Raw genomic sequence first — 11610 nt, forward strand, 5'->3', positions numbered from 1 at the left:
AGATTATTTGGATTATTTAAATACCCATTAATAATTTCAATCCACCTTGTTAATAAATTCAGAAGGCTATTATATGCTAATTTTAAATAATAACCAGTTCTCTCTCTCAACAATACATATTTGTGATGAATTGAAGCTTCTGACTGAGTAAGGGATTGTTTGCAGGCCTCACAAATATTGTCACTTAACAATCTACGACAAATCCAACCAGCAGAATATCCATGGGCTCCAACTTTACTTCTCTCCTGTTGAGAGCGTAAAATAGATACATCATGCACAGTAATGCTATTGCATTCTGCTATTAACAAACTAGATAATGACATCCTAGATTCATTATTGAGCTCAGGTTCTGAAAGTAATGTGGGACCATCACGAGAGAAACTTAAAAACTCTTTCAGGTTTAGTATCATGCGCCCTCTATCGTCTTCACAGTTAAGTGTCGGAGAGTGTGACGACAAAAAATTACTAATAAGTGCAGACTTAAAAGTGTTGACAAAGTCTCTGCATGTTGGATTCACATTCTTTCCATTGTACATTCTTATTGTACCAAAAAAGTTTTCCAATGGATCTTGGTTGAGACGTCGCAGAACTAGTTTTTTATTACCAGCCTGATGCAAGTCTGCCCAGAGCCCTTGAAAACCTTTGATGGTCAAAATATAGTTTTTTAGAGATGGTACAATCGTCTCTCTTCCTGAATTCAAATTTCATTTTCTTCAATTTGTTAATAGCATCAATCCAAAATGCATGGTGTGTAGACTGCGGTGTAGCAATGTATCTCATTTTACCCTTGGAAAAGTTGGTAGCACCATTTGTACTGTCGGAGAGTTTGTCGAAGAATAAGACGACATCACTGGTGGCTAACAAACTTAATTTTTTGGGTGATGACTCTGAAATAGAAAAAAACAAGTATTTATTAAAGACTAAATATTTTTAATTCATATTTTGATCTCATCCGGCACATTTAGATACATACCAAATTCTGCAGCAAAACGAAGAGCAGCAACCGTCCTTTCATTCAACACTCAGTTGCTTACTTTCATTTTTCGGATTTTATCAGGTATAATGTGTGCATCGTGTATTGATTTCAATAACCTCACATCTCCAATCCTTGCGTCCCGTTCATGCACAAAAATTAAATCATTACAACTTGAAATTTTAGCCTCAGTTGATGTATTTTTATTTAGAAAATTATTTTTTAACCCCTTTATCAAATGGGGGAGGTCATAAATTATAAAAACCTTATGACTACATATTTCAAAAAATGTTTCATCTGCAAACAAATTTCAATAAAACATTAAACATAATATAAAACTGAAGTAGTATTATTTAAAATATTTGTAAAGAAAATCTGAATGTAATTTTGCATTTATAAACTAAGGAAATAAAAATAATTCTATCTACCGTTTTAGAAATTAATTTGTAGAATTAATTTTAAATAAAAAACACTTTGTATTTATACACCACATACGAGTTTAATATTAGTTAGTACACAAGTCTTGGGTATTCAGAATTCATCACCCATCATTAGGTGTAAATACAAACCTTTGCAAGTTTATGTTAACATTTGATGATGGGTAATTTTGAATACCAGAACCTTGTTTTCTAACTAATATTAATTTCATGATTGACGTATAAATGCAAAGTTTTTTATTAATAAAATATTAAAAATAATTATTACCATAATCTTTCCCATTAATCAAATACATTCTTCGTGTTTCTTCTCTTAAATATTTAAGTGCTCCAACATTCGTTGCACCTTGGTCACATATACTGGCCTTAATAATAAAACCAGTGTCTGAAACAGCAGCGTACACTTCCCGAATACATTTAACTGAATGGCAGGAGTTGTCCCTTCACAGAAATAGTAAGCAATATCATAAAAAATCTCCCTTATCATAAAAACCAAGGCATGGTCCGCAAATCTGAAATAAGAAAAAAATATATATTCTCAAAATTATGACATTACAAATGGAACTAAATAATTTGTTTGCAATACTAATTTTTTTTTAAAAAACAAACCTGGCTTTTTCTCAATTCCAAAATCGAGAAGCCTTTGGAGTCCTTCATTTTTCACACCAAAAGATAGTTATGGTGACAGCGAAATTATTAAATATTAATTAATATTTTTTTTAAATGCTCTTGTGTTTGCATTTATTCCTGTTCGGAAACTCAATCCTCCAAGAAGTCTATATAAGGTTCGTCTTGAAGGCGATGCAAAAATTTTCTGCACGAGTATGTAACCCTTGGGAGAGTTTTTCAACAAAGCAAGGGACAAAATTAGCGCAGTTTTGTGGTATATTATTTTTTTATTTTTGCTTCCTTGGCTATATGTTCTTCAGTAAATAAAGCCGGTGCTGCTTCAGGAAGTAGCCTACAGTTTCCCTCAATGAACTTTGCCTGAAAATGTCTTTGACATACGCGAAATGCATAGCGAATTCTACTATGTGATGTGTCTAATTTTGGCAAAGCGATATAGTTTGACGATGTCCCCGGATACATGGCAAGAAAGCATACAACACTTTTTTGACATTGTTATAATTATCACAGGCGAGAAAAATAGAAGAGAAAAGGTGAGAAGACACACGCACGACGTAGATTTAAGGTTAACACACGTTTTAAATTTAAACCATTTTTCACACGCGCTTTTTGCTTTTAATAGAAGAGAAAAGGTGAGAAGACTGACACAAACCGAAAAAATAACGAAAACAGGACACGCACGCCGTAGATTTAAGATTAACACAGGTTTTAAATTTAAACCGTTTTTCACACATGCGCCATTTGCTTTTTCTAACTGTGTGACGTCATGATGCGACATCAGCGCTCGTACGTAGCAAGTGCGTAGCGCTTACTCGAAATAGCGATGCGATACTACCAATTCCATTACTACCAACACAAGGGGGGTAAAACTCCATGACTACCAACACAAGGGGGGTAAAACACTTCGCAATAGGGACTGTCACCCCAGTGGCTTCGAGAATACTACCGGATTCCGACCTCACCGCACGCGTCTTCGAGGCACAAAATTACCGCCAATTTAGATTTACCAACTTCATTTTATTTTGCCTAATATAGTTATTAGAATCCTTCTTTCAATGTGTTAGCTTCAGTAGTTTAGTTTCGTGAATAAATCTTTGTGTAAAACGTAAGTACCCTGTTTTACTTGCTCTCATTCTGTGCACCCACATAACTTTGTACATCACAAAATTAGGCCACCAACTAGGTGCCGACATAAAAGTGGTATACCCCGACGTTTGAACACGAAAACACAACATTAAACAATCAATCACGGTGACCCCATTCAAATTCCATAAAAATTGCGCAAAATTTCAGACAGAAATATCTTCGCTTGACAAAATTGTACAACAATTACTTTTTTTCGGTCGGTACATGAAAAATTTAAAATTTCATTTTTAATTTGATTGCACTTTTAATTTATTTGTAATTAATCAAGGTTAATCTATTTCAAGGTTAACTTATTGTAAGGTTAATTAATTTAGTATAATAGAATTATATTATAATAATTATAATATATAATAGAATTAGATTTTTCAAAGACCGAGCGAATCGAGTGAATTTTTCTGTCGGTAACAATCTTCAATGTAAATGTAACTAATGTAAATGTAATTAATGTAACTAGTGAATTGATTAAACTGTGATTAATTTCTTAACAATATTACTCGGCCGGGATTAATTCAAACAGGTGATTCATAATTTAACTAAAATTATTATAAACAAACATAATATAATACGTTCGAGCGACTCGCTCACCAAAAATCGCACGCCGAGTAATACATTCCTACAACACATATAAATTTTATTTTTTTTTATTTTTCTTGAGACGAACACACAAACAATTCACACGAACATTTACATAGGGTGCCAGATTGAGTAGAGGTACTTACAGGGTACCGGAACATAATTATTTTTGACAAATATTATATGGCGAGACAAGCGTGACGTAGGCATCCGAAAGTTTTCTCCTTGTGAACGCACTGCGGGAGTAAGTTTTTTTTTTTACCAGCGAAATCTATCGGAAATATTTTTCAGCTGGCGCAGTCGTTCACAATACTTGCAATTTGTAAAATTTTATTTTTGTAAACAACTTGAAACTATCAAACAAACAGATATTCGGGCGGCTAAGCCGACGAATGTTTAACTTAGTACGTGGACATTAGTATCCATACTTTTTTTCTATATACATTATATCGTGTGACTGTACTATATATGTTTATATTTTTAACCTAGGCTATGCATGTTATTATGTGTTACAGATTTGAAGTTTTACCATAAACATTTTTAAACTTGATATATTGTACAACGGACAATCAAAAGGAATATTAATATTGAGGGGACCACTCAGGCTTGGAGAATACAAATACCTAATAGTTGGAAAATGTGTTCCGCCGTATGGTAAAATAATTATTTAAATTTTCTGTTTTTAATTTTCTTTTCTATAACTTGCACAGTACATACATAACAAATAGTGACTCTGACATTTAAAAAATAAATATTTTTGTTTGAAATTTAAATTTAAATTTAAATTTAAATCTAATAATTTAAACTTAACTTTTTAATACAACTACACTCATTATTGAATACTTTTATTTCAATATTTTAACTTATACTGTAATCATTATTACATACATTTTTCTGAATTTTTTTTTTAAAAACGAATATTTTTAAACTGTAAACAATGGCTAACAAGGACAACACTGACTTGACAAATATCAACACAGCAAACAACATGTTCCACACGGATAGGATTAGCGTTAAACTACCACAGCTATGGGTGAACAACATCGAACTTTGGTTTAAACAGATAGAAGCACAATTCGAGTTGGCAAACATAGTTTCAGAAGACGCACGTTATAGTCACTTAGTGTCAAAACTTGAACAAGCGCACATAGAACAAGTTTCAGATATTTTACTCATGGAACCGAACCGAGCAAAATATACGAGGCTGAAGGAAGCTATAATCCAACGCATGGGCTGTCCACAGGACAGAAGGAGAGAAAAACTGTTTTCTTCCTTACAGCTTGGGGATCGAAACCCATCCAGCCTACTTAGAGAGATGCGGACGCTAGCAATAGGTTTACAAATAGACGAAACGACGTTGCAATACTTGTGGATACAACAACTGCCCAAGACGATCCAAGCGCATTTAGCCATAAGCGAAGATGACTGGGATAGGCAAGCGACGATAGCAGATCGCCTAATACAGGTGTACACACAGGATAATGTAGCGGTAGTAGGTACCAACAATAAAAATAACATTTGTAGTTTAGAACAGTCCGTACAAGCTCTAACCCATAAGGTAGAGAGTTTATTTCACACAATCAACAAACAGCATAGTCACAACAACAATAACAATAGATTCAAACACACAACAAGTAACAGCAGTAACAATTTCAATAACAACAAATACAACAACAATTTCAACAAAACAAGCTATAGGGCCAACGGAAATAACAAGAAAACTATTCTTTGTTACTTCCACACAAAATTTGGCGATCAAGCTAAGAAATGCGTCACACCATGTGAATTTAAACCGCATCTAGCTTCAAAAAACTAGATGGTCGAATCATAGCGGAGGCGGCTGATTCAACCAACACAACACGTCTCTTTGTTAAAGATCGTGATACCGGTGTGTCATACCTCGTTGACTCCGGATCGGAAATATCATTAATTCCTAGATCTTTACACAAACGCCATGGAGAAAAGTCTAAGCTAATTCTCTATGCAGCGAACGGGACTACGATCCAGAATTTCGGAGTTACCACGGTAACACTGAATCTGGGATGTAAACAAATGTTTACATGGAAGTTTATAATAGCGAATACGACACGCCCTATTATAGGAGCAGATTTTCTCCACAACTTCCACCTGTTAGTAGATGTTAGGAACAAACGGTTAGTAGACAATACAAACGGCAAGATAGTCAGAGCATTTGACATCTCCACAAACAACAACATAACATGTTCCATATCATTAACAGACAAAACCAACATTTACCACTCACTCATATTGAAGTATCCACAACTAGTAGATATCAATAAACCATACGCAGGGCTGGATAAACACAACACAATCCACCATATAGATACCCGTGGCAAACCCGTTATGTGTAAGACTCGTCGGCTGTCCCCAGAACTACTGAGGCAGGCGAAGCAAGAGTTCGATCACATGGTGGCTCAAGGTATTTGTAGACCCTCCAAGAGTGAGTGGGCCTCTCCATTGCATATGGTGAAGAAGAGCGATGGTACTTATCGCCCTTGTGGCGATTACCGTAGCTTAAACGCACAGACGGTACCTGATCGTTATTCCTTGCCACATATCCACGATATATGCAATGACTTATTTAACTGTAAAATTTTTTCCAAAATTGACTTACAACGAGCATATCACCAAATTCCAATTAATGAAACTGACATTAAAAAGACAGCTATAACCACACCATTCGGGTTATTTGAATTTGTAAGAATGCCATTCGGACTATCATGCGCTGCACAAACATTCCAACGGCACATCAACGAAGTCACAAGAGGTCTAGAAGGAGTACACGCATATATCGACGATATATTGATCGCTTCACCAGACGAAGAAACACATGTGGAACACTTAAAAGCTTTGTTCCAGCGACTTCAAGATCATGGAATGATGGTAAACCCATCTAAATGCGAGTTTGCCAAGAAAACACTGTTATTTCTTGGTTATGAAATTTCGGCTGAAGGCATCGGACCCTCGCCAACAAAAGTGGAAGCCATCACGAACCTCAACAAGCCAGAAACCATTAAGCAGTTGAGAAGATTCTTGGCCATGGGAAACTTCTACCGAAGATTCATACCACGAGCAGCACACAAATTGATACGACTACACGATTACCTCAAGGGAGCAAAAAAGAATGACAACAGAAAAGTAGAGTGGAACGAAGTCACTACACACGATTTCGAAGAGGTCAAGAACTCGCTGATCAACGCCACTAAGCTTAGCTACCCAGAGGAAAGCAGCAAGATGTCAGTGTGGACAGACGCCTCAGATTACGCAATCGGAGGCGTGCTACAACAAACCACAGACGGCATCAACTACAAACCGATAAGTTTCTTCTCAAAAAAGTTGAACAAGGCTCAGTGTTCATATAGTACGTACGACAGGGAACTACTAGCCATTTTTGAGACTGTAAGGTACTTTCAACATTATCTGGAGGGCAGAGAATTCTGTATATACACGGACCATAAACCATTACAATTCGTGTTTAGAAGGAAAAGTCACGACAAAGAAAGCCCCAGACAACTCAGATATCTAGACTACATCTCACAGTTCAGCACGGACATCAAATACATAAAAGGAGAAGACAACGTCGTCGCCGATACCTTATCAAGAATCGACATGATCGAACAAGAGGCAAACATATCGTTCGAAAAGATCCATAAAGAACAAAGGCAGGACAACGAACTACTCGCACTCTTGGACGACAAGAACACTGCTCTGAACCTGATCAAAACCAACATGCAGGGACAAGAAATCGTCTTCGATCTCAACAAAGGCAACATGCGACCGTACATCCCAAAAACGCTACAGAGATCTTTCTTCAACCAAGTGCATAACCTCAACCATGCAGGAGCCGACGCCACGACCAAGACCATCAGTCAAAGAGGCGTCTGGAAAAATATGAAAGCAGACTGCGCAGCTTGGACGAAGGCCTGCATACCCTGTCAGAAGAGCAAAGTCAACAAACACACGAGGACACCGATCATCAAGATCGACATGCCGAGACAGAAATTCTGCGTGGTCCATGTCGACCTCATCGGACCTTTTCCACCATCAGAGGGACTGAGGTACTGCCTCACATGTATCGACCGATACACTCGATGGGCGGAAGTAATCCCTATCGCAGATATCCAGACCCACACAATCATCAGAGCCATCTGGGACAACTGGATTGCGAGATACGGCGTACCGGAGAAAATTATAACTGATCAGGGTAGGCAATTCATGTCTACGGACTTTAACTTGTTTTGTTCCAGATCAGGCATAGCACACTCCAACACGACGCCTTACCATCCACAAAGTAATGGCATGATCGAGCGATTTCATAGAACGCTGAAGACGGCCATTAAAGCTCACCACCCTGTTCCGTGGACAAAATCGATCAGCACCATACTACTCGGACTGAGGGCCACACTGCGCACGAATGCAGAGCACTCAGTAGCAGAGATGCTGTATGGGTGCAAACTAAAGTTACCAGCAGACATCCTGGAGCAGACGAACGACTACATTGACCCGGACTCCTACACTAGGCAACTGGTAAAGTTCATGCAAAACGTCAAACCAAGGCCAGTCGAGCACCACAATAAAGGTAACGTTTTCATCCACCCGGAACTAAAGAGAGCCACACACTTGTTTCTGAGGGACGACAGAGTGTACAAACCCCTGATGCCGAACTACAAGGGGCCCTACAAGGTCATCACCAGGGCGGAAAAGACGGTAACACTGGACGTGGATGGCGAACATAAAAAGGTTTCGCTGGACAGGTGCAAGCCGGCGTTCCAGACAGCGGAAGAACGAGCCAGTCCAGCAGAAACGGAAACACCAACAGAACAACCGGCATACACAACGCGTAGCGGCAGGAGGGGGATACAGCGTCAGTTTTGAAAAACAGATTTCAAAACTTGGAAGGGGGCTGTGTGGCGGGTCGACAACGACGGCACGAGCCGAACATTGCCGAACGCCGACGTAGAGCGTACGAACAGGCCAAACCGGCTTCGAGAATACTACCGGATTCCGACCTCACCGCACGCGTCTTCGAGGCACAAAATTACCGCCAATTTAGATTTACCAACTTCATTTTATTTTGCCTAATATAGTTATTAGAATCCTTCTTTCAATGTGTTAGCTTCAGTAGTTTAGTTTCGTGAATAAATCTTTGTGTAAAACGTAAGTACCCTGTTTTACTTGCTCTCATTCTGTGCACCCACATAACTTTGTACATCACAAAATTAGGCCACCAACTAGGTGCCGACATAATACCCTGCAGTTTTGGAAATTCCACACAAATTGGCAACATTTGACAACATAAATAATATTGTACTTTTGACAACGTTTGACGATCTAGTGTTATGACTGGTAGTAGGGTGGTAGCAATACCTACTAGATCTAAAAGCCTTGGCAGTCAAAGCGCAGGGCAGAATCTGGTTAAAGATGCCGTAGCGAACGTTATGAATTCTATGGTAAGCCTTGTGTTTTTCATACATCTGCAAATATATTCCACTATTTTTCATCTGACAAACCGCAGCTCGTGTTTTTCTGCTTCAAATGTAGCAAATTGCTTTTAAAATAAAGTAAAATTAGTACGTAAACTATTCCTGCCTATCTAAGAAAGATTTTGGCATACAAAAATGGTTTGTAAGTGCTGTGTTCCCAATTGCAAAGGAAATTATATTTATTTTATTTTTATTTATTAGACTTTTTGTACAAAACGTTAATTGTTTTATTGGCGGGCTTATTGCCAAATGGCAATTTCTTTCAACCAACCGATACAATAAAAGTTTTATTTTTATAATTTAAGTTACAAAACATATTCAGTAGAAAATAAAACTAAAAAATCTAAAAATATAGAATATATAAAATAAATTTATAAATGTAGAATATATTGAATATTGAATAAATGTACAAAATACGTAAATCTATTTATCATCTAAATAAATCAATCAAAGGGAAAGGAGGGGAGATTAAGGAATAGATAGGAAATGTTTATTCAGACGTGATTTAAACAGAGATACTGTAGTAACATCTTTAATGGTAGATGGGAGGTAATTTCTCAGTTGAGCCACATGGACACATTATGAGTAAGAGAAGAAAAATAAATTGTGGATGGGTATTAAGAGAGTGTCTTGAGAATAAGAACGAAGAGGTAAACCACGAACTGATAAGCGTTGAAATTTTTCACGGAAATATATTTATAAATCTTGTCCAAAGGTTTACACTTTCGTGTTTTCCACTGACTCGATTGTACGATTAAAATGGCTTTAATCTATACATTGCGGACATTTTACACCGACTTATTACTCCAGGGTAAATATAAATATGTATTTAACATCGTTTTACTAAAAATCAACGCTAAATATTTGTCTCCTTAACAGAACCTCTTATGCTTTATGATTATGTATTGTATGTACTTACATGATATTCATCATTCAACACGTATTATGAATTTATTGGTTTATTTACCGTGTTTGTTGTTTATTTGTCATATGTGAATATGTATGGTTTGAATAAATGTTTAGTGAACAATCCTCAAAACAAAATGTCCAATGGTACACATTCTGTACAGGCGGGTTTAAAAAAAATAAATTATCTTTATGAATTACAGGTATTTATTATTTGAAAAATATACATATTTAAATACACAGATCTTCAGTTACCTTTGTGTCAGAATTTTTCAAAGACCATTAAGTAAACTGTTTATAACCTAAACATTTTTGACGTTACCAAACGGCAAAAAATGGTTTTCATCAATTCAGTATCTAGGCCTTGAATCTAGGTTGTGCTGGAGGTATTAGGTATTGGTTTGACAAATAGTTTGACAACCTCTGAATTTCTAAATCGAGTATAGTCAATACCTAGGAGAACCCGGGGCGGAAAGGGATAGCTAAGCTTCGATTGCAATTTGTGAGAGTTTGAAATGAATAACATAATTATTTGTCATTTTGTACATTTATTTACTTATTTATCTACAAAAAAACAAGTGGTTGACTTCCCGAAATACATAATTACTGTAAAAAAATTGTGTTTAAAAAAGGGGAAATTTCCCATTCTGCCCCACCCCGGGGCACAATGGGAAATGAACCCTGGACCCAAAAAGGTACTCGTCCCAATTATACAATATAATAAAATATTTTTTTTGCAATTTTTTTGTAGCAACCGTTTCATATAGCGCAGCGCAGTAAACTGACTGTTGTGCGCGAAGTTCACGCATCTATGTCGTACTTAGCGAATCTCCTGCCCATTTCCCGTTCCGCCCCGGTGCCCCGTTCCACCCTGGGTTCCCCTACATTTAGTCGGTGTTGGTATAGTGCTGGTATTTGTAAACAATAACTTATTACCAGTTATCCATAATTACATTGATGTGATATCTTTTTAAATAAACATATTACAACATTGATGAAGAAGATTTTAGAGATGGGAATATAGTTTAGTCTAGTCTAGGTATCAACAAAGCTTATGACCCGTCATTGCCTGGTTTAAGTGGCCACTGTACACATTGTGTAACATTCGCTATTCTGCCCATATTGCATAAGCTCTTTAGATGCCTAGACTTCTATTTTCCCTTATTTTAAATGTTCTTAATCTCTTTTGTAATAAATTTATTTTAACAGCTCTCTAGGAAGTTGAATCCAGTTCTTGTCTACAAAAATTTGGACAAACTCAAAATATTTTTATTGTCATTTTTAGACCATGCTAATATTTATATTATTAAAAATATGTCTTATCTAAAATTTGCATTTTTATTTCGCTTCCTGAATTTTTTATTTGAAAAGATTTTTTGACTTTGAATTTCCCGCAAAAAGGCTTTTAAGGCGATTGTAGCGCCGCGCCGCTAGACGGTACTGC

The 11610-nt window shown here is 36.7% G+C and overlaps 1 long non-coding RNA gene across 2 annotated transcripts; it reads right to left on the reverse strand.

Moving 5' to 3' along the window:
• Positions 1-707: 707 nt before the first annotated feature.
• Positions 708-2945, reverse strand: LOC148270594 (uncharacterized). Of its 2 annotated transcripts, none has more exons than XR_015825344.1 (4): positions 2020-2945; positions 1679-1922; positions 974-1107; positions 708-887 (listed from the first exon to the last, which is right to left on the reverse strand). It is a non-coding gene; the product is annotated as an uncharacterized LOC148270594 (long non-coding RNA). The 2 variants fall into 2 exon arrangements; XR_015825343.1 differs by having other exon boundaries at positions 974-1270; positions 2020-2944.
• Positions 2946-11610: the final 8665 nt, after the last annotated feature.

The sequence above is a fragment of the Micrasema longulum genome, unplaced genomic scaffold, assembly GCF_059751315.1.
Source record: "Micrasema longulum isolate JH-2025_06_02 unplaced genomic scaffold, ASM5975131v1 h1tg003707l, whole genome shotgun sequence".
NCBI classification, from domain to species: Eukaryota; Metazoa; Arthropoda; class Insecta; order Trichoptera; family Brachycentridae; genus Micrasema; species Micrasema longulum.